Below are 23,279 nucleotides of genomic sequence, written 5' to 3' on the forward strand. Positions count from 1 at the left end.
AAATGCAGCTGTTGATTTTTCTCGAGAGATTTCCTTTGTGCTACCTGCTTTATTTTATGTTAGAAGATGCTCACAGAGTGGAATACTGGCTAGCTAAAGTCAGTAGGAGTCACCCCTTTTATGTACTAGGGCCATCATTTTTTGTTACTGTGATACAAAAAGGAAACACACCTTTTACTGGAATTACTTTGGGATTATGCCAATGTAAAAGAGAGGAGTTTTAATTCAAAAAAATGTATAATTCAGTGGAATAGTACCTTACTCACACATGGTGTTTTTGATCAGGGGGTTTCAAACCACTTTACAAAGGAATTTTACAGTATGTTTTGTCGAAAAGAGGGAGAGATTTAGGACTAGAGTACAGATTTTCTAGAAATTTACTCCCTTTTCTCTCTGGGTTAAACTGCTTTCCTGCAATTTTGACTTCTGGGGTATGCATTTAGTTTAAGGACTGTTAATTCTTATATACTTTCGAGGAGCTAGTTGGTGCTTGTTCTGCAGTTGTCTTTTTTGCATGAGTATAAGAAGATGTAGAGATATGTTTAGAATCAAATTTGCTTTTCATTTTGTGTCTACATCACCTTAATTTAAGGGCTAGTAGGGAAATTTGAGATAGCTAACATAATGCCTGTTGAAATACATTATAGGCACAATTTTAGAAATGCCAGATATATTTTTGGAAAATCTCTACTAAATTGTGAATTTCTTCAAGGAGAAGAACAAACAGAAAAGCGTTGTAATTTTGTGTTTTGAAATTGAATTAATCCTTGACCCTTTGGAGAAGATGCTGTTTCTGCTTAGAGAGTGCTATAGATTCATTTTCGTGGTTTACTGGAGTCACATCAGAGTTTCCATCTTCTCATTTACAGTGACTTAATCAGGCCTCAAAATTCACACTGAACTCCATGATAAACAGGCTTAGGCCAGAGAAATATTGGTGCCAGGTGTATGGTTTAGGAGCTGACCCACTCACATTGCAGAGCAATTTCCAGTGCTGGTGTCCTTTGGCATTTTGGAGTACACCTATGTTCATGTAATTCCTGAAAGGCTGAGAAGCCGAATATGTGTTTTTACTGTCAAATCTCTATTTGTTTGGACAGCTTGGCAATCAGTGGAAATATCAACTAAGGTGCTGTGCACATTTTAGTTAAAGCCTCCAGGGAAAGCTTTCTTTATTTGAACATTGCTTATGCAAACAAATTCCTTGTGGCATAATATGTCGCAAGATGAAACAAGTGTGAGTTATGTGTTTCCTTTTTCGGTCTTTTATTTCTAATATTTTTAAACTAGGAAAATTTTAGATCTGCAACCTACTACAAAGACAAGTTCAAAACAATGCTTGCAGCTTGTGTTAAAGCTTATTTGCTAGTCTTGTGTTTGCTGTTGTTATATTAACTACTACCTTTGGTTGCTGTTTTTGCTGAATGGAGTTGTTGAAGAACACATTACAACTGCTCCAGATGCCGTTCAATCACTTTGGATTTACGTTGCAGTGCTCGGGTCAGAATTTGGCCTACTCTTAGGAAATTTAACATTCTTTTTGCTGCTGAAGAGCCTGAATAAAATCCATGAAGTACGGATTGTAGGTTTCATTTTCAAAATTGTGAAGGTTTATTTGAAAGAACAGAAGTCATAGTTTGGACTGCTTCCTGTTTTATTCGTGACTGGTTTGTATATACTAAGGATGGCTAAGAATTACAACAATGAAATAATTATTATACCATTTAAAAGCCTTGTGATTAATATGGAAACATGATTTGCATGTTTTCCAAATGTAAAGCTACCAGTTGTGTTTGTTTCTTTTACTATACTTGATTCTATGTATCCAATAACAGAAGCAGCAGCAAAACCTTTTTTAATAAATATATTGTATTAGTAAAAGAAGCATCTGTATGCCTGTATTAATAACAGCCTACCCACTACCTTTAAAATTCAATCACTGTGGTGGTTTATGCTGAGGAATTGGCTGTAGCAATTTGTGTAATGGAGAAAACTGTTACTGAGTAGTGCTGAATGATTGAATTTTATTGGTTCATAAAAAACCTTGGAGGTTAATATCTCTGTTTCATGAAACAGATGTTTAATTCTGAGCCTGGGCAATTGTCTCTTTTATGTCTGAAGAGAAAAAAAAAAATAGATGTTTTGGATTACAGTTGACTGTGTAATTGTATATGACAGATGTATTAAATTAGCCTTTCCCAAAGCTTTTGGTGTTTTGCCTCTCTGAACTGTAAATTTTACTTGACTTTCTCATTTGCAGGTGGCATGAGCCCATTCTGTGCACGTTTTGTGTTCCTCAGATAGGACAAAACATTGGAAGTTTGCTGTGAAGTTATAGACCACTTACATGAGGGTAAAAGACAAATTCTTCAGCATTTATCCTTCACACTATAATGTAAATAAGGGGAAGAAAGGAAAGAACCCTTAAAAATAAATTCTGCATATGCTTTTGATTTGCCTAAATCTAAAAACTGAATGCGGTCCAGGTTTAATGTTCCAATCTGTGTCACAGTCTGCTTTCACCCCTTGAGTGCATCAGGGCATTCTGTGAGCATTTAATGAACCAGACGCTTCTGAAGTTTTATTAACAATATACAAATTGCATTTTAGCCCACGTCACTGTCCTCTACTGATTAAAACACGACAAAACTTTTATAAAATGGGATGCTCTGTGTGTGTAGGTAGCACTTGTGGAGCTTAATTTTCGTCTGATTTTCAAAAAACCATACTAAATTCAGCTACTTGTTACCTTGATGTAAAGACAGAGCAGTTTCTGGAGAATTACTACAGATTTACTTTGCTTTAACAGGAAATAGGATTTATCCTGTTTGATTTTAACAGAAGGAGAAACTTTCTAATTAGAGTAACTTTTGGTTTGACAGCACGTATATTTGATACATGTGCTTTCCCTAGTTTTATTTCCTAATACAGTAAGCCTTTGCAGGATCTATTCTTTAAAAGCTTGCATCTGTTTTCTTTCTAACTTTAAAAGGTACCTTAGAGATAACTTTGCATTCGAATTCCTTGTTTTATATTTTCACCTTTCTGATGTATCAAAAATGAATTTGAAATTCCTATTTGGGGAAAAATATCTTTGTTAAGCTCATATTATTTATCACTCATTTAAAAAAAGCAGATATTTTTAAAATTATTTTTTAGTAAATGTGCCAATATATGAAATAACTAACTATACCAGATAACAAGTAGTTTAAAATACAGGTAGCTTATAACAAGAAAATTAATTTTCTCCAATTACAATAAGAGCTGATTATTGTTTATTTAACAAAAAGTTAAGTTCTGTTGCTCACAGAAAATTGAAGAATTACTGAGACAGTAACATGTCCTAAAAATGGAAAATTTGAAAAATCTTCTATAATTAAACATATTCTTATATCATTATTTCCTAAAAGCATGCTTGAGATGTCTTCAAAAGATGCTTCAGAAAAATTTCATCCAATGATACTAAACCAGTGACTTCAGTAAATTCTGGATTGAGTCCAAGGAGATTATTTTTCCTCAAAGAAGAAACTTGAGTCCTGAGAGTTTTAATGTGATTATTTCTCACCATTAGAGTTAACTGATGAAATAAATACGTCACTCTGTGTCAGTTTGTACCAGTTCAGAACCTGACTCTTAACCCTGGAGAGCCTATTTATACTAGTTGTTTGGAGTCGCAAAAAAATCCAGTCAGTTTCAGTGTTTCTGCTCAGGTGAGTGGAAGGGAAAGCCAGCCTGACTTTAGCTTTTGTCTTTTCATTCTGTTCAGCCAATGTAGTGGTTAAGGAGTATTTTGTGTGGGTAAATGGGAAAGAAATAAAATACACTGGACACAATTGTAAAGGATTTTTTTGTACTGTTCACTCATCTGCCCTGCAAGCTGACACAATGTTCAAAGCAGATTTTTCTTTTGTATTACTTCTTTGTTCTTTAGGAAAGTTGAAATCAATGTATTAATGGTTTCTTTAATTAGTTTGTTAATGGTTGTATTTACAAGACTGGCTGGGTAAGTCTTATTTCCTGATAGCTAAAGTATAATAATTATTGATCTCTATACGCTATAGTATGAAAAAATACATAGTGATTTACTGCTAACAAAAGAAGCTTTTGAAGATGATAACTCATTCAAGATTTTTAGAAGGCATTTGTCTATTTCTTATGAGTTATTAGTACTAATGGGAGTCCTATGTACAGTGGGAGGCAAAATGAGCTATTAACCTACATAGCAAGTTGTAGAGTATTGTAAATCCTTCCTGCCTATGTTAAAATGGGACCCATTTATGTGACAAGCAGGATGAAGATAAAGTAGTCATGTATCTTCCAGAGCCTGAAAGGTGGCTGAGAGAGAGAGAACAGACACACCAGGGCCTCTGTAGTGATGACAATTCTGCCCTTCCCTTTCCTGTGGGCTGGAGAGGGCTGGGCAAGGGTTTGCTGGGAGACATTGTCTCAGTCTGAACCTGAACCTGAAATCAAGGACCGGTCGTGCAAGGGCATGCGGGCAGGGGGATGTAAATCCCTACTTAAATGTGTTTTGCTTAGTCACATTGAATTTTCTCTGGTTTATGTGGTTAAATGACCTAATATATCTTCCTGTGAACTAGAGATAGTTTCCAGTTGCTCTAGGAATACGAGAGTTTCAATGTGTATATAACTCTTATGATCTGGTTTGTATTCTAATGACATAGCCTTCAACGGGGAAATAGTGAATTCTGCGATGCTTTTCCTTGGCCTCTTATGTTTTGGAATACTCAGAAAGTGATTTCAGAGTAAAGTCCCTTATTCACATAGACTGCAACTGACAGCTGATAATCTGCTTTTGGTGCTACTATGTTGAAAACAGTTTCAGAAGGTTTCAGTGTGGTTTGGTTTTTTTTGGGTTTTTTTTTGTTTGTTTGTTTTTTGTTTTTTAAATAGACTAAAACTAGCTTTACAGGTTGCTGGGTCTTCTCTCTAACTTCTATGAATTCTGTCTGTTACAGCACACATGCACAGCTCTGAGACCATTACTAAGTCCCACTTGTCTGCAGTCACCTAGCTGTCCTGTTGACAACATGTTTCAAATCAGTATGTGACTGGCTTTTCTGGCAACAGGCTGTTGAAAACTGAGTACTGGGTAAAGCCTTCTATAGCAGAAATCTGTAGGGTAACTTAAATAATCTAATAAATGGTATTCAAAAGCCATATTGGTATTCTGGAGTTTGAAATTAATTTTATGAAGAGAAAAATACTCCAAGTCAAATAAGGCATCGTGCTGCCGAACTAGTAGTCTCTTTGCTAGTTATCCCATGTAATATTATTTTGTTTTGTTTATATTCAATTTTCCATCTTATGTTTGTGTATATAATAAGTCACAATAGTTTGTTAACAGCATATTCTTAGTAATTTGAGATTTGAACTGCTTAGTGTATCCAGCTGGCTGCCTAAGACTAGCCAGAGAGAGGATGGCATACAGCAATAATACTTTACTATCCCAGGATGACAACGCAGAAGGTCATCGCAGGCACACACATTAGCTATATGATTAGTACTGTATTTAGTGCCTGATGGGTACATCATGCTTTGTGTTATATGATCTTATCAGGTAGTACAGTAGTAATTCTGGAATTCTGAGAATACAAGTTATGGTACACAGGAGAAAGGGAACGTGCATCTTTGTTTATAGAAATGGTGTCCAAATGCTCTTTAGAAGATGAAGAAAGAATCTTCCCTAAAGATGTTTGATTAATCTCTTGTGGTTTTGAGAGTACAGGATACTGTATAGGGAGTGGAGGTGAAAGACTAGTTTGACTGTCTACTTTGTACCTTCTGACAATGCAATTTTCCCCTAAATGCTCCATTTAACTTTCTTAAATGATGAACCTTCACTAGTTACATTTCATTCTCAAACACAAGATAAATGTAAATCCTCATAGAGTCCTTCTGTACTTGTGGCAAGTGAGTGTCACTATATTGATCACTTAGTCCAAGAACAATGAGAAATTGAGCTCAGGACTTTGATTAATACACAACACATCTTTTCTCTTCACTAGATTAGCATAATCATTACAGTCTGGGAGTGTATTTTCACTCGGAATATCCTTCTGTAGCGGTCAAGGAATTAATTGCACAGAGACAATTCGTTGCTGAGAATTTTGTAAGTTTGGTTGTTAAAGGAGCTCCCTCCTGCTGAGTCTTCACTAAAGTTGGACAAGTGGCAGGAGTAAATGTGTGGGTCAGTGATCTACTCTCGGAAGAGTGGTAGATGATGATCTTTCTCACTGAGATATGGATTTCAACTTTTTAGTGTGGAGGGGACATGAGCAGAGCAGAAGAAAACAATCAGACTGTCCCGGGTTCTGAAAGCCTGTGGCTGTGCAGATTTCCTTCTGTTTCCATTGAAGATTTGCCATGGACTTCAGTGGGAACAGGACTAAGCGTTGCCAAAATAAGGCCTGGATCCAAGCAAGTAGTAGATTGCAAATGTAACCTAATGGGACAAGAGACATTACAGGAACATCGGGACAAGAGACATTACAGGAACATCGGGACAAGAGGAACAGACTCAAGTTGTTCCAGGGTAGGTTTAGATTGGATATTAGGAAAAATTTCTTCACTGAAAAGGTTATGAAGCGTTGGAAAAGGCTGCCCAGGGAAGTGGTTGAGTCACCATCCCTGGAGGTACCTAAAAGACATGTAGATGTGGCCCTTAGGGACATGGTTTAGTGGTGGACTTGGCAGTGCTACATTAATGGTTGGACTCGATGATCTTAAGGGTCTTTTCCTACCTAAATGATTCTATGATCAGAAGACCAAGAATGACAATCAGAGTTAGTCTATGGCAAAAATGGAGACCTGACTATTACAGATTGCTTTTTACCTTCTTCAGAACTTTGTATAGGCCAGAGCATTACATAATTTATGCAGAATTTAATGTTGCCAATATCTCCAAAAGAAATGCAGTATTAATGATAAGGTCTACCTCTGGGAAGAAAGTTGTACTTGCAAAGCTCAAGAGAAAATGGATTCTCACTATACACTGAACAGAGTGTACAAGAGGGAAAAGCACCATATAAACTCTATAAATTTTGTTTAATGAAATTCTGCATTTAAATTTTCCCACTGTGTTTTGTACTGTTTCATACCTAGTCATTTTGCTCTATGCAAGTGTGTCTGGGTACACAGAAGGGAAAGGGAAGGAGGAAGAGGATAAGTGTGGCTGGGGTGCGACGGTTATTTTTGATTTTAAAAGTAACTTTGATAGATATAGCTTGCTTCATGACAGCTGTGCTATCCTCACTTCATTCCAAATTTAAACTTAAATTTCCCTGACATGGCCTTGCCCATTTATATCTCCTTAGGGAAAGGAAATAACTTCAGTCTTGTGTTTGCTTTCCAGCGTTTCACAAATCTTTATTGTAGGAAGAAGAATTGCACAGACAAGAGCTATTCTGACATCCTTCTGTTGAACGATGCCAGAGGCAATTGGGGGCTACTCAGCATGAGAGATGGCACCATCCACATGATTATCTGTGGAAAGACATATTGTGGAGCCTATTGGATGGTAGTTATGGGTTCAGTTTTACATATCTGTGAAGTTAGCTGCACTGGTAGCATTCTGATTAATGAGTGAAGCTGTCCTGGAATTTTACTGAGAATGAAGGAAACTTTCTAGTTGCCTTTTCTGGGAGACATCCCAAACATAATGGTGTGTAACCGGTTCTTTTTTAAAGATTCCAGCATACAAACCAGAGCCAACATAAAGGAAAAAGAAAGGTTAACTCTGCTTTATCGTGAAGCCTTGCTACAGGGGAAAAAAAAAAAAGCAGTGAATTCAGCCTTATTGTGAAGCCTTGCTAAGCAGTTCCCTAATGTCCCAAAAGTTACTTTAGAGAGTCTTACCACCCCATAGATTGTAGTAGTACCGCTGAGCACCAGGATAACGAGGAGCTCCATCGGTATGGCAGAGGGAGGCAGGCACAACGCTTGCTGAGCAATTCCCAAATGTTGCAAAAGTTACTTCAGAGAGTCTTACCAACCCCATAGATTTTAGTAGTACCACTGAGCAGCAGGATAACAAGGAGCTACATTGGTACGGCAGAGGAAGGCAAGACACAGGGCGTCCAGGGTGTCCCCTGTGTCTTCAAAGTGCACTCATGTCTCTCTCCCTCTCTGGCCCGAGACAGCCCCCTTATATCCTGCACCGGATTGAGTGGAAAAGTACAGGCTAGAGTAGCTGCACGCGTGGCCAGCGCATGTGGTGAGCCTTACCAGACCCATGATGCAGCTTTGCTAACAGCGGCTGTCTGATACCTGACTACACTATTGTACTCCCTTCTTATCTTCTTCGAAGGTCAGTTTCTCATGGATGCACACATAGTTTTTGCAGCAACAGTACTGAGATCCTTTTTCTCGGCATGTATATTAGGTTTGGTTCAACTAGTAATTTTCCATTGTGTCTCAATCAGACCATCCTCTATTATCCCTAACACACGGTGTAAGCCACCTTCCCTTTTTTTAACACAACAAAAAGAGCCTGAGGAGGGATGTGTTGAGCCATACCTAGAGTATCATGTAAGATATACAGACAATAACTATGTGTTTGCACAGTGACATCCTTGTCTTGGAGGCGACAAATATTTCCAGAATACAAATAACAGCATTAGAGAGATGAAACCAGAGATGAACAAGAGCATGTGTGTTAGTTCATGGCTCTGTAATGTGAGGAACACAGCTAGTCATGGCCACTCACCCTCTCATGGAGTCCTCATTGCCATTTGCAAGGAAAGAGGACTGACCTTCTGTACTGTGCAAAACCTTGAAGGTATAAAGCTTTTAAAAATCATGTTGTTATAAGTTGGAAAGTATGTTTGTTAAGAGAGGGAGAAATAATTATATGTTTTGCATTTGTAGGCCTTGAAACATTGGAAATGGTAGCATGGCAGACTTCAGGGCTTGCACAGCATTTTAGAAAACCCTGTGCTTTGTGTTCTTCCATCCTGATCTGCCTGAACCTATCACTCATGCAATCGTTTTCACTGCAGTCAAGATACACGGTTATTAATGTACATGCTCTAAACCTGTGTGAGCAGAATCTTCCACTTGCATATGAAGTGTCTTGTCTATGTCTTTAGGGCACACTTCGTTTCACTTAGAATAAATTATCATACATTTATTATTAGTTAGCAAGTTATTAACATTGATATAAACAAATACACATTTCTTCATGAAGATTACCTTATAATCATGTAGGGGATGTGGCAAGCACTTTTACATATATTGTTCTTAATATCTGTGTTTTCTCTTTCTGCATATGTGTATGGAGAAACTTGACAGTGATTCTTTCCTAGTAGCTCTGTTAGGAAGACGATCATGAGGCAAAAAAACCCACTCTAAAACAAATAAGAAAAAGTATTCATAATATATTAGAAGATGATACTCCTTTCGTTGATCCTATGTGGAATTCTTGTCTTCACTGTTATTGCTAGGTATGGGGGTTTTTGTTGGATTTGTGATACATTGAAGCTACAAATAGAGGCATGATTGCGACATAGGTAGATAAAGTTGAACTGTCTTTTATCTACCTGCTGTAGGTACCAATATCTATGAAATTTCAGCCATCGGAAAGCCACTGCAGAATATGCTGAAGCCATTAGTTTATGAGTTTACTGCTTCTGACAGAATGGAGTATTAGTGCGATCGAGACAGCACAGCTCCAAATCACACCTGTGTCTCTCATTTGTCTTTCCTTTCATTTCCCTGTGAGACTGTGGACGATGTCTCACTCCTGCCATTCATTGTACTTCCACTTTGAGAAGATTTTCTCCAGATTTTTATTCCTTAAAGGCCCTGTGAAGAAGGTTGGTTGATCTGAATCTGTTTCCTCTTCTGTGCAATATTATTAGGGTTGTGGAATCTCTGCAGAGCAGATTCAGGTCTTCTCTCTCTACAGTCTGCCCACCTGTGTATCATGCATATTTCCTTCTTAAACAGAAAATCCCTTCTAACAGCTGTGATCACTCATGAATGAGCACAGTATTTCTTCCCATTTTACCAAAGTCTATCATGAATACCCTACTCTCAAAGGCTGGAAAATTTTGTGCAGTAATACTGATAGGTAAGTTTAAAAGTATGGTTATATTCTGCGTTTGAAGTATTGCTATGGTAGAATAATCAGTCTCATGGTATTTGGTGCTTTTGAGAAGGTATGGATTAAGCTATGAATCCCACTTTCATTTATTAAAAAAACTTCACATTTCTGGGGTTGTGAAAGAAACCCTGAACATATTTGAGTCTTTAAGGTTGATATCTAAAGACAAATAAAAAGGAATCCTTAATATTTCTGTGCGTTATTGCAATTCCTTCTTTCTGAGACAGGAGAAAAACAGACTGAGACTACAGTTATGAGATGCATTAACTCTTAAGCCTGTAAGTGCAGACTGAAACATTAAGGCTGCAATTGCTTTCTTTGTGTTTTTGTTGTTTTTTTTTCTTTGATATTTTGAGTGGAAGGAGAAATTCAAGAAGGGCAATGAAAATCTATGTTGTCAGTTTGACTTCTTGTTATTTATTTTTCTGAAAAGTTTGTTGGAACAACAATGTTTATTATATTGCCTTCAGCATCCTCAAATAAGGGGTCTTATAAGAATGCAAAGTCAGAGTATACTGTTTAGTTATTGACTTTATTTCTGGCCTGTGTAGACAAGAAACAATGTGAAAGACATCTGCAAACTTGAAATTACAAACAGCGCAGATATTTACTCCAAGTATATATTTCCTTCTCAGGCTTATTTAATAGACTTCCCCAGTTTTTGCTCTACTGCTGGTAAAGTCAACAAAATCTCTGGAGCTATGCTGGGGACATGACCCAATATCTTACCTTCTGCTGCTTCCCCGAATTGGGTCTTTATCTGCATTTAGATCGTTCTTATGTCTCTGATGCACGTAAGAATAAAAGCTGCATGACACTGAAGTAAGCTATGGGAGAATCAAGAAGACCTATATTTTCATTTTTCATACAGGCCTTGTATAAATATGGATATCTCCTCCTCTCCCTCCACAAATTTTCAGTGAGAGGCTTGTCAGTCTCTAAAAAAATAAGCAACATAATAGCAAAATACCATTATATAGATGCATTTTACATGCAGCCTACAAGCATTGCGTGTTTCAGTTACTCGGCTTCACGCACTGAAGCTTTCACTTCAGGCTCTTTTCTTAATTCCAGTAGTACTTTTGAGCCATTTGAACAATGCAAAAGCATATTATGACAAAATTGGGGGGAAAAAAAATTATTCTCTTGGCACTTATTTCTTCTGAGGTTATGAAAGAATGATAAACCCAGAGTTTTCTTCTAACTCCAGCTCCAATTTTTCCCCCCAATAAAAGAATTGCTGAGCCAGAGCTAATGGATGACTGATTAGAGAAGACCTGTTCAACATTTTTGCAATGAACACATCTTGCTTTTGAGTACCTTTGTCTGAAAGGACACCTTTCTCCATAGTGAGATGTTTTTCTCCACTTCTCCATGGCTGGAGAAGAGGTCTCTAATACGGAAAAGCTATTCCAGTGCCTGCCATATTATTTAATCTAAAGCATTGAGGCCATTTACCTAGTCTCCTTCAATGCATGTTATTGTAATACCTAGTTACTATGGAGTAAACCTTACCACAAATCTGTATTGTCCTTTGCAAGATTATAAGGCTTGAGTCAAAAAACGCAGTACTGAAGTATATAGGAGCCCAACAAATATTAATTGTGCCATTTGTTTCCTTTGATAGATACCTCTGAATACTGCAAAACTGCTTTTTTCTCTTCTTTTTTTTTGTATGTGTGAACAGTTAGAAATTATCCTACACTCTTAACAGCAGTATAGCTTTTTGTAAGAAAATAGAGGAGATGTAAGTCCGTTATTATAAAAACTTTGTTTTAAAATGTTTTTGTTAGTCATCAAGATTGAGTGCTTGAATAACTACCTTACGATGTTAGAGGTTACGAAGGGGAAAAGTAGAAACACAGAAACTTGCTTCTGTGAACTAATTAGCTTGTATGAACGAAGGTGTGAAGTTGTCCCTCGAAAGAGGGTGGGGATGGGGAAGGTGTATTTTAATTTGTCTCTGTTTCTCACTGTCCAAATAAATTTTAATTAAATTATTTTCCCCCGAGTCAAGTCTGTTTTGATGGTGACAGTAATGAGTAAGTGACCTCCCTGTCTTTATCTCAGTCCACGAGATTTTTTCATGTTATTTTCTCCCCCATCCTGTTGAGGAGGGGAAGTGAGCGAGTGGCTAGGTGGGCGTCTGGCAGCTGGTCACGGTCAATCCGTCACAGTCCTGTATACATATTTTTGTATCTTGTGGGGGATAACTATCATCCCCGAAGTTGTGAGTAGTCTGGGATTTCATCTTGACCAAAGAATTCGCTTACGTTAAGATCCCGAACTAGTTTTCTAGCATATTTGCCCTTGAGTCAACTCACTGCTATTCTGGTAAAATAGCAGGACCTTTCTGAAATGGAATGTTGTATCTGAGCTTCTGCTCTGCTGGGTAAATATTAATTATTATTATTAGCAATATGTATCTAATACTGTTAATTTATGCTGTGCTTTGCAAACATAGATAAGGCATGTTCTCTAACATTAGGAAGTTGCAGTTGAAATGAAACATGTGCAACCACAAATGACTGTGAAAGGGTATAAGATTATTGACAAAAAGAAATGGGAGATTTTGAGGAGGAATTGGAAGAGGAGTGGGAGTTCTGGCTAACAGTCTGTCATCCCAGATTTGTGTGTGAGATCTGTGAACAGCACAATTGGTCCTTTCCGTTCTCAGCATGTCTGGGAAGTTATGGAAGAATTTTTTGGAGACAAATTATGAAGAAATTATTGGAGTGCAAAGGGGCTATGGTGCATATGACTATTAAAGACAAACAGGCTAATTATTCCTTTAACTGACTGCTTAATGTTTATCATGTTTTTATAATGTTTTTATCATCAATAATAATGATATTTGCTTTTGCAGATCACAGTAAATCGGAACGTGTTAGACCATTTAAAGTTTTGTTGTTTGCTTCATTTTTTAAACCCCATTTGGATGAAGTTTAACATTTCTAAGGAAAAAAAATCTTAATATTACTAAGAAAACCTGTGAAAAGCTATTTTAGCCTCTTCCTTTAGGTCTAGGAATTTTGCAGTTAGATGTGTCTTGCACTTCATTACGTATTTTTTATGTGTTTGGACTCAGGAATGTCATTTAAGTCTCAGTGACTTGTTGTCGTAGGAGCTCGTGTCCATCTGGACCATGGAAGGTGTCTGTAGTTTTCACAAGTAAGTAAGTTGAGAAAGTGAATGTCTCCGTGTCGCATGATTGTGCTACAGAACATATAAGTGGTTGATTAGAAAATGATGAGACAAAAAGATCTCTATTAAATGAAAGCCAAAACTTGCAACTTTAATTCTCTTGCTGCTTCAGTTGAATCAGAACTTTGTTGTAAGGTACCTGGAGATGCTGGCTCGAATGAGTGACAGATTGCACTCTTCCTGAAATTCTGGATGCATTGCTGAAATCATATACTTAAAACAGAGCAACGTCTTAAGTAAACCGTATTTTAGCAGTTATGCGGGACCAAGAAAATTGTCTGCTCTCAGCTTGATATGGTTACTTCAGGTTTTACCTAAATTTTATTAAGATTTTTAATTACTTCGTTGTTTTTTAAAGGGTCTCCATTAGAAGCACAAAGCTTCCGTTATCCAGTCGGTGATTTCACAGCTGTAGCTTGGAGGAAACCTGGTGTAGGAGAATGAGTGTAAGTCTTTTCAGACAAGAGGCTTGGACTTACAGTGTGTCACTGACTGCTTGCTTGACCAAGGGGAACTGAGTTTTTTGCTCGGTCAGTCAGGTCGCTAGTGGAAATTTTATTTGCTTAAAATATCCATCAGCAGAACTGTAAAGTTGTATTTACTTGAGTTTGTGCAGTACTAAATACTTCTATACAAAATGTAGTTTGCTTTATGACTGTACTGATTTGTCTTGAGCTTTGTCTTGAAAAACTAGTACAATAGATTTTCCTTATAGCCCATTTCAGCATGAAATTATTTTCAGTGGTAGTAATGGAATTATGATGGATTTGGACACCTGGATTTGGATGTTTTGATTCATTCTTGCTCCCACCCTTGTTCCTGTTTTTCCTAATGGCAATGGAATCTGTTCCACTTAATAGCATTTTTCTTACTGCATGATTGCATGACTTAAACTTATTTGTATATTAGTGGCTGATGGTCTCCCACTAAATTGGATGTAGTCCAGCAAGGAGTTTTCTGATACTCTCCCTCCCACTTCTTCCTTGATGCTTGCATCTCTCTTGCTCTCTTTCTTCGTGGTAGCTTTTTTCATAATTCTTTGTCATACTGCACCATAGTGATAAAAATGGGGATCTCTGCCTCCCATATGGGCAACAAGAGCAGCTCACAAAAGGATCCTTTGCTAGCCTGTAAACGATTGTTTTCCAGTGCTGGTCTGTAAGCACAGCATTACTAATATTCCTTGAGTCTTTATTAATCACAGGTTTGCCAAGTCCAAGATTTAAAATATAACTTGGTAAATATCAATGCTTTATTTTTATTCTTAACTGTGTTCCAAAGGCCAGACTGAGGAGTTCAAACTACCTACTTCACAGCATGCAGTTTCCCAGTATTTATTTAGTGCAAAGCTGCAGACCATACAAAGTAATCCCAGTGCAATATCAACTCGCAAACAATTTTCTAAAACATCTTTAATGTACAGTGTTACTGTACCCAGAGGTGTAGGAGAGCAGTATTAATGCAGGCATGATAGTTCTGAGTGTTCATATGAGTCCTCAAGGAATAATAAACAGCTTGAAATAACAACCAACAAATTCTCCAGATGCTTTTTATCCATGTGTCGGCAACTGTGTTGATTCCAGATCAATGCAGGGTATTAAGACATTTATATGATCGAGCTAAAAAGCTGCCAGGTTGTACAAGCATCAGGCTTGTAAAAAATAGGAGAGCTGAGTAAAGCCAACTATTCTATTCATAAACTGCAGGAATGGAACTTCTTGATAACATAACAGATAGTATCAGTGGAAAGATTTTTGGGTTTAATTTAGGATGCATACTGGGAAAGTCGAGGTATATGTAAGTGACTTGATTACCCGATCCCAATATTTTAATATTTTGCTGGTATAAAATGAGACTCCTGGAAGTAAGGCACAAGTCATTCCTTAGACAATGGAAACACAAAGTCTTTCTTTCAGATGCAATCCCAACAGAGCTCAGAGTATACCTGTCATAACGACTACTGGTTTCGCCTCTCTTATTCCTGGATCAGCATAGCTATGTGATTCTTACTGATGCCACGGTTTGGCACCATGGAACTTCTCTGTAAAGCAGTGAATATATAGAGTACTTTTGTGGTAATCAGTTGTTGTCTTGGCTTGTATCATGGCACAAAATCTAGACAGGGAAGCTGTTCGGAAGATTATGTAGTCCTTTGGAGCCCTTTTTAATGGGCTGTGTGGAGATTTGGATCAGACTATTTTTTGACTGTGTGTGTCAAAACCACACATGGTTGCATAAAATTGAGTTTCATCAAGCTTTTCTTTGAAATCCTTTGATAATATAAAGTTCCCATAGGATAGTAGACCCGGATAAGATATTGACACAAACTCCTATGAAGTGAAATTACTGGTTTCTGTTCAGCTCTTGTAGCCACACACTTTTAATACAAGAAACATTATACAGAAAGCTCAAAGCAACAGAATTTTTGAGAATCCTGCAATCCTGACTTGTGTCAACAAGAAAACCATGATGGTAATCATCTTCCTTAGTGGCGTGGTTGTGCATCCCCCTGAATTCAGCGTTTTATGTGGGAATCCAGTAGTATGCAGTCTCAATGGAAAAAAAAAAAGGCCAAAAAAGAATGTAATAAAAATCTAATGCAGAAAAGTATCCATGTAGGAATATGCTCTAAAATGGAAACAAACATCTACCAGGCTAAGGTTTTAGTATTTAGTAGTACTTCTAAAAATACAAAATATTTTCAAGACTATTGCTTAACATGGGTTAATCCCACATAGGGATGTACCATGGCAGTGGTTTGGAGGCAAGAGTAAGAACTAGAGGTACCATTAGCACCAATCAGTGCAGAGTGTGCTGGGCCCATTTGCATAGTTGCACAGCATCCCTTATGCCCTTGTGTTAACCTCCTGAAAATCCACCCAGAAACGCTGCAGATCTTCTGTGTGTCAAGCATTTTCATGAAGTTTTGAAGTGTTTTCAAATGCAAACTGTGTTTTCCTGAAAATGTGTCTGTAGCTATGGGTCATTAGAAGCTGAAAATCTTGTCTTGATACCTTTTATGGAAAATGGCTATAGGTACTTCTTGGGCAAAACATCATGAAAAGTGTGGGTTTTTCTTTTTTTTTTATTTTATTTTTAAATTTATTTACTCTCGCATGACTAAATACAGAACCTTCCATTGTTTATTCTTACGTCATTAAATATATTTCAGAATATTCTGGGTACTCTCAAAAGTGTTCTCAGATATTTGAATTTCATGCATTTTACTTCAAGTAACATTTTGTGTGAAAGCACATTATTTGTTAGTTGTCATCTGGTGTTCTTTTTAAAAAGTTTGTCAGCAAGTTAGGCGATCTAAAAGTATTTCTTTGATTTTGTTGACCTAATTTAATTTTTAATTGCTTTTCCAGTTGAAATCCAAATGAGGTAATGCTCATCAAATAGAGAGCGAAAACAAGCAAAAGAACAGAGACTTTGCTTTTCTCACTTTTATGCCCGAATCCTGATCAGTAGAAAATATTTTTTTAAAGTGGATATTAGCTTTTTCAGAACTCCCAGGCTTTCATGTCATATTATAGTAAACTACTTCTTCACAGGAATGTGTTACACAGATTTAGCCAGATACTGCACAGAGAAAAGCTTTCTAAATATTGACACCTTTACCTTTCGTGGCTTATTTCTGCAGCCTTATTTCTATGACAGATTTACTCACACGATTAATCTCATTGGCTTAAATTGAATGCTGTTAGGAATAATAACTGTGTGAGTAAACTAGAAATGATTTTTCCCCCCCTTCTTTTAAAAACTGAGGTGTTAGAACTGTTTCCTCTTAAATATCTCTCCGGAGCTCCTTGCACCATTCAAGTTACACAGTACTGTATAAAATTCATTACAACTCAATTATAAGGCTCATTAGGTAGATGCTGGCATTTTGGTTATCTTACCAACATACTCATTTATTATCCACAATATTGTTAAAGTCAGAATGGTACAGTGAAACCAAACATAACATAAAAAATGGTTCAGAGCATAAAACAATGGATTTTTGCCATGAAAATGTTTTATGTCACCTGCTTTGAAATCTCCCTGTGCTGTGTTCATGGCTGAAACACAATGGGAGAACTGTACTTTGGAGGCGATAATGAAGTCAGAGCACCTTTGACGGATTGCCACTGCGCTGGCTTACAGTGGGTTTTATCCTTTTCATCTCTTGAATTTTTCCAGCATGTAGAAAGTATATTTATCTACCTGTACACCTTTAAATATGCTCTGGCTCTTGCTTTCTTTGTTAATTAGCCTTGGTTTCCACGGTATAGTGCTAGCAACAGCAGAATCTGTGACAGGCACTCAAACTTCCTAAGCGCCCTACACAGCTAACAGAGTAATTTGTCCTGTTTCAAGCAGTCAGAGCGAGTATCCCTACCCAGGATGGCATTTACCAGCATTCAGGAGCTTCTTTACTTAGTGGATCATTAAAGCAAGCTTCAGCTGATCTTTTTCAAGACTTGAGTCTACTGCTGTAAGGGTGCTTCCACTTATGAGGTTTGGAAACCAGGTTAGCTTTTGGGTTTAATAACTCCTTTCTAAAACTGGGAGTTTCTCTTGGTTCAGTGAGTGTATGTGCTTGTAACTGTTTTGTATACTACCATTATGTGCAAATTAGTGCAGTTCACATAAACCATGTGTTATCCTAAGGTGCCTATTTCATTGTAGTGTCCCTTTATTATTAACTTAAACAGGGATGGAAGAAACCTCAGTTAAAGGTTTTTCCTCACCCTGTTGTTTCTTGGGACATTTCTGTTAGGACCTCCAAGTCCTGCCTTTAATTACTCATCTCAGGTATCCTTAAATTACCAACTCCTTTATACATATGAACAGGACCTCCCAGTATCTGGTTATGTCGGCCAGTTCAGGTTGGACTTCTGTGAACCTGCCCAGTTAGCTGGTTTCAGTAGTAGTAGTTGTGTACCTGTGCAGTTATGGAGATCTGCATGGACCAGGAAAGGAAGTCAAGCATGCAAATAACAGGACACCAATTTAAATAGAAATAATCTTGCATCTCTGTGCAGTGATTCCTGCTATAAAGATATGTTTGTACTGTCTTTTCTGGCTCTGTGGTGTCAACACTTTGTTCTACATTGTGCATTTCATTTTAAATGCTTTTACTATTGCTTGGTTCTTTCCTGGTGAACTCTTCTGGTTCAAGTAAGGACTAAAAATCTGCACAATCCCATTGCTCACAATGTTTCCATCATGTTCCATGTTTCACTCCCTGGTGAAGTAAATGGAGCCAACATTTCAGTTTTGGCCTGAATTCTACCATGGCCCTTTAATCCAATGAAATTCAGCCATCTTGTGTCTTGCTACTACTTATTACCTTGTGTCTCAACATTATGAAGTCATAACTCATTTAGGCTGTACTTCCTTTACACGGAGATTGTGTCTTGATTTGCTGCGCTGGTTGCATCTTGATGAGTCTTCCTACTGTAAAATAACAGACCAAAAGTAACAGCTTTGAACTGTTTGGAAACAGGCACGTCCCCAATGATGAGTGAAGACCTCCTGAGAAATGTATCAGGGAGAGCTCTGACTCATGCTCCTATTCCACAGGTGAAACCTGTTGCTGAGCTTGACATGGGGAATTTTATGATGATTACCCATGACATGTAGGCTCTTGGGGTAAAGAGAGAACTGGCATCAGTCTAGCACACTTCATCCCCATGTGCAAAGTTGAAAGGTTCTTAATGCCCAAAAGAGAGGAAAATACCACTGAACTGTGAAGAAATCAGAGAAGACTGGTATCTTACTTCTCAAGTGGCTTGGCTGACATCCGTTGAACTATTCAGAAAGTAGGGACTTTGAGTTCCCTACTTTGTGAACGTGATGGTCACAATCTGATTCCAATTAAGAGTTGCTTTTCCAGACTAAGGCAAAAAGTGTGCTTGCTTCTTAGCAAACTGACAGTCAGGTATTCCCAGGAGCGTACTGACCATGTTTTACTTATTCCCCTGCCATTCTGTCAAAGTGAGATGAAAAGATTGTGTTTATTCTTCACTCCCCTCCTCAGTGGCCAAGGTAATGAATCTTCTGTAGTCTGTCAATGTCTGTGTCCTCTCCGTTATTCAGAGACACTAAGCAAGATAAATGGTGCTGTGTAATGACTGTGTAAGAATTCCAGTCATGATTTGTCTAAATGGGCAGGGCAGCTCCTGGAGTTACACACTATCATCTGTTGATCCTATTTCAGTTGGACTTTGAACTTAGCTTTTGATGTTTAAACTGGAGTCCTACCCCCACAAATCTCAGATTAAGTGAAGTCTTTTATAACGTCTTTTCTTGCATGGTCATTTCTTGTGCTTCCTATTTAAGAAGATAATGGACACTGTAAATTCTCCTGTAAGAGCACCTGTGTCAGTGAGAAACTGTGCCCTAGACAATTAAATTCTTCTGCTGTATTAAGTGTTCAGATTTCAAGCTACAGAAACCTTCCGAGTAAAAGCTACTCAGTGCATAGTTTCTTTATTAACAAACTGCTGTATACACTAAATTATATTGTGTGGCTGCCTCCTGTTTGGATAAGCACATAAATGAGATGTGCTGAATCTTCTCTTTTCACAGATAGTAATTCAAATTGGGTGTTAAACTGCAGCTGAAACTTTAAAATGCACATTATTCATATGAATGGGAGTAGTTACTAGTTAATGCTCAAACCTTGATCAGGAAAGTAGCACTGTCAAGAAAGGTCGAAATTCCAACAGCCCCTCTGAAATTTCTTGCACAATTGAGTGATATAAAGTTTTCAGAGGAATATTAAAATACCATGAGGACACTTATTATTCTTTCACCTAATTGTGATACATTTACCTTCTTTAGTTCTTTTCATTACAATTTTACTTACAGACAGAAATGTGTGCTATGCATTAGTAAGTGCTGTTCTGCTCTTGATAGGATCATTTCCATACCTGTATTTGGTAAGCACTATGGTATATTTTTGAGTAGGATATAGCTGACCTTCAGGTATGAGGGCTGTAAATCAAAATTTATTATGCACTTATTTTTTCCATTAGTATAAAGTTTTCATTGGGGTATAGGAATACATAACTTGATTTTTATTGTATTTTCCTTTAACTTTATTTATAGAAATATTGTTTCGCTTTATTATTGGCATGAAAACATGCTACTTCACCAGCTTATTGCAACATTGTCCTGAAGGAAACACTTTTTTAAATGTTACCCTCTGTCTCTGATCAGTAATACATTCTGCTAATACCTCCACACTGGAAATTGGTCAGAGACTAAACTTTCATACAGGCCAACAAACACAGGATTACAACTGTACTTAAACTTAATCTCACCATAGTACAATGATGAGCTAATTGATCTGCCCTGTAAAAGGCTGAAAATCATGAAGTGCTTGAAGCAATGATGTGAATTGGGCTGTATTTTGGTCAAGAGACACTACGCATGAGACAAAGCTCCTATGGTTTGTAGCTTTAATTAGGTTCTTTGTCTTCAGACCTTGTTTTCTGTTAGTTCACTGAGTTATTATGAATGCAGAACGGTAAGAGGCCATCCCAGTTAAGGCTGAAGCAAAGAGGAGTTTTTTGTTTCTGGATCTTGACTGTGTTTGGCCATAGTTTTAGGTTTGAGATGAAAAAAATTGTAGTTTGATTGAGATGAAATTTGTTACATTCTCTTGAGATGCAAAGATCCAATGCGTGGGCAATCCTAGAAAAAATCCATTGTTTGGAGCTGCATTTAAACCAGAACATGAATTATAAAAACAGTTTAAAATGTGGAGAAATAGACTCTGAGTATAATCATGGAACACTCTTGTCTCTAACGTTCTGCTTGTCTGGTTTTTGATCTTCCTTTATGTTGAGCAAGTCTTACTGAGTTAAAGGATTCACTCTTGGCTTCCTTGGAATAAATGTAGCCACAGCACATTTGCATGGCATTCGATGGCACTGAAATCCCCTCTTCCTAAAGTCAGAGGCAGGACACATAATTTCAAAAGCTATATAATTAAAGGAGTTGTACTTTGCTTTACTTCTAATGCTTTATACTAACAAAAAGCAGACTATTCTTCATGTAGATAAGACACAATAATAGCAACTGGTTTGGATTTCTTCTGTGCAAAATTATAGTTTGGATAGTGATTTAATTCTGCATATTGCTTAGCACATTTATGATGGGAGGGTCTGTGTGTATATATGTACATACATATCCCAGGAGGTGATGCTTAGCAAATCTACAGTGTTCATGAAAGAGAAAACATCTGACACTTGCCTTGTTGGTGAACATTATTAAATTCATTCTGAAGGCAACATACTTCTCCACTACTTTACTGTAGCCTTTTATTGTCTGTCACTCCACAATTAATAGGCATTGGGCAGTATTAGAACTCCTGTGGCCATATCTGGCAATATCTGAGCCATCTACTGCTATTGCTGGAAGGTACACGGTGCCAAAGATTGCAGCTCTTCTATCTGTCCTGATGGAGCTGAATATCTTTACAATTCATGCCAGAGCTCTAGCTAATACCAAAAGGAACATATTTTTTTTCTTTTTCTTTTCTGTCTGGACTTCTAATGAAATCATAGTAGAGCCAGCTGAAAATCATCATTATGGTTGGACTCGATGATCTCAAAGGTCCTTTCCAACCATGAAGATTCTATGATTACTCTAGCACTTAGTGTGGGATTTAGTGAGGTACAGCTGAACCATTCTTCAAGGAGCTTATTCTCTTCAAATACTTGGACAACTGTTACTTCATCATGAGCAGTGGTCAAATACTTCCTCTGCTCCTTTTCCTCTTAGCAAGCTTATGAGAATTTTTGGTCTTCTTTCTCCCTCCACCCCCCAAGTAATGAGAAACCTTTCCTACTTGGGTCTCAATCAGCCTGCACACCAATTAAGCTAATTGGCAACATATTTGATACACTCCCTAATTACAGCTGCAGAAATTTTCAGAAAAAAACCTTTCTGCAATTTTTCCTTCAATCAAAAAATAAAAAGCAGTAAAACCCCCACAACTCTAACTATTCCCTGGTAAGGCTGTTAAAATGCTTTCAGAAGAATTTGGTAAGGTGACTCCCTACTTTCTGTTTGCTGTGACTGCTTAGTGTTATTGAGTGTTTCAGTGAGGAGGAAGACACTTCGAAAGAATTTTATCATAGGACGTTTTCCACTGAATAACTGGGCAGGTGTTGGTGTCAGGACAGGCATTACTGGAGTGCATGGTATTCTGAGTACTGGAAAGCATAAAGTCTTATAGAAGACTCTTACAAACTAATTTAACCTAGAGCAGTCTTGGGGTTTTGCTAATTCATGCAATTATCCAAACCATTCCCTGGTGTGGGTTCTAGTTAAATACAGAGTTTGTCCCCTCCATCCCCCTCTTCATTTAAAGAGCAGCTCATGCTGTCTGGTGACCTCACTTACCATTTATAATAGCTTTGAAAGGACAATGTGTTATGTAAAAGCTGCAAATCCTGTTTATAAAGAAAGTAAGTTGTTCTTTCTTTGTTCTTTATTGTTTATGTTTTGGTCATGGTTTAGTGGAGAGAAGAGAATTCTAACAATTTAAGTTGAAGCATTTGTAATAACTGCTAATATATCACTTGCTGTTATACGAAAGAGCTGAGCTACTCTGGTCTATGAATGAGACCGATTTCATCTTTTGGTTTGTTTTTCAACCTAAGTGGCAGGGGTGGGAAGGTGCATCTTCTATTTTAACTTCATGTTTCCTGTGGCTTGTTGGTTTTATGCATAACACCTTTCCATACGGCATTATTTCATCTGAGCTGCCTTGTCTTATTTTTAATTAGTCTGCAAGTGCAGTCACCAGATCTAGTTTTCTTACAAAGAAGTAATTTGTTGCCTTGGGCCTTGTGACTAGAAGGGAATAATGCTTAAGCAGGGATGCAAGTACAGAAAGGAAGACAGTGACTTCTAACGCTGTTGAAATGTCAGACTGTGGCCTTTA

General features: G+C 37.5%; 1 protein-coding gene across 2 annotated transcripts in view; it reads left to right on the forward strand.

The window, feature by feature from the left end:
* Positions 1 to 23,279, forward strand: part of TMEM132D (transmembrane protein 132D) — a 280,697-nt gene that overhangs the window by 35,368 nt on the left and 222,050 nt on the right. The gene's annotated exons all lie outside the window — the stretch shown is intronic.

This window comes from Larus michahellis, chromosome 13, assembly GCF_964199755.1.
Source record: "Larus michahellis chromosome 13, bLarMic1.1, whole genome shotgun sequence".
Classification (NCBI taxonomy): domain Eukaryota; kingdom Metazoa; phylum Chordata; class Aves; order Charadriiformes; family Laridae; genus Larus; species Larus michahellis.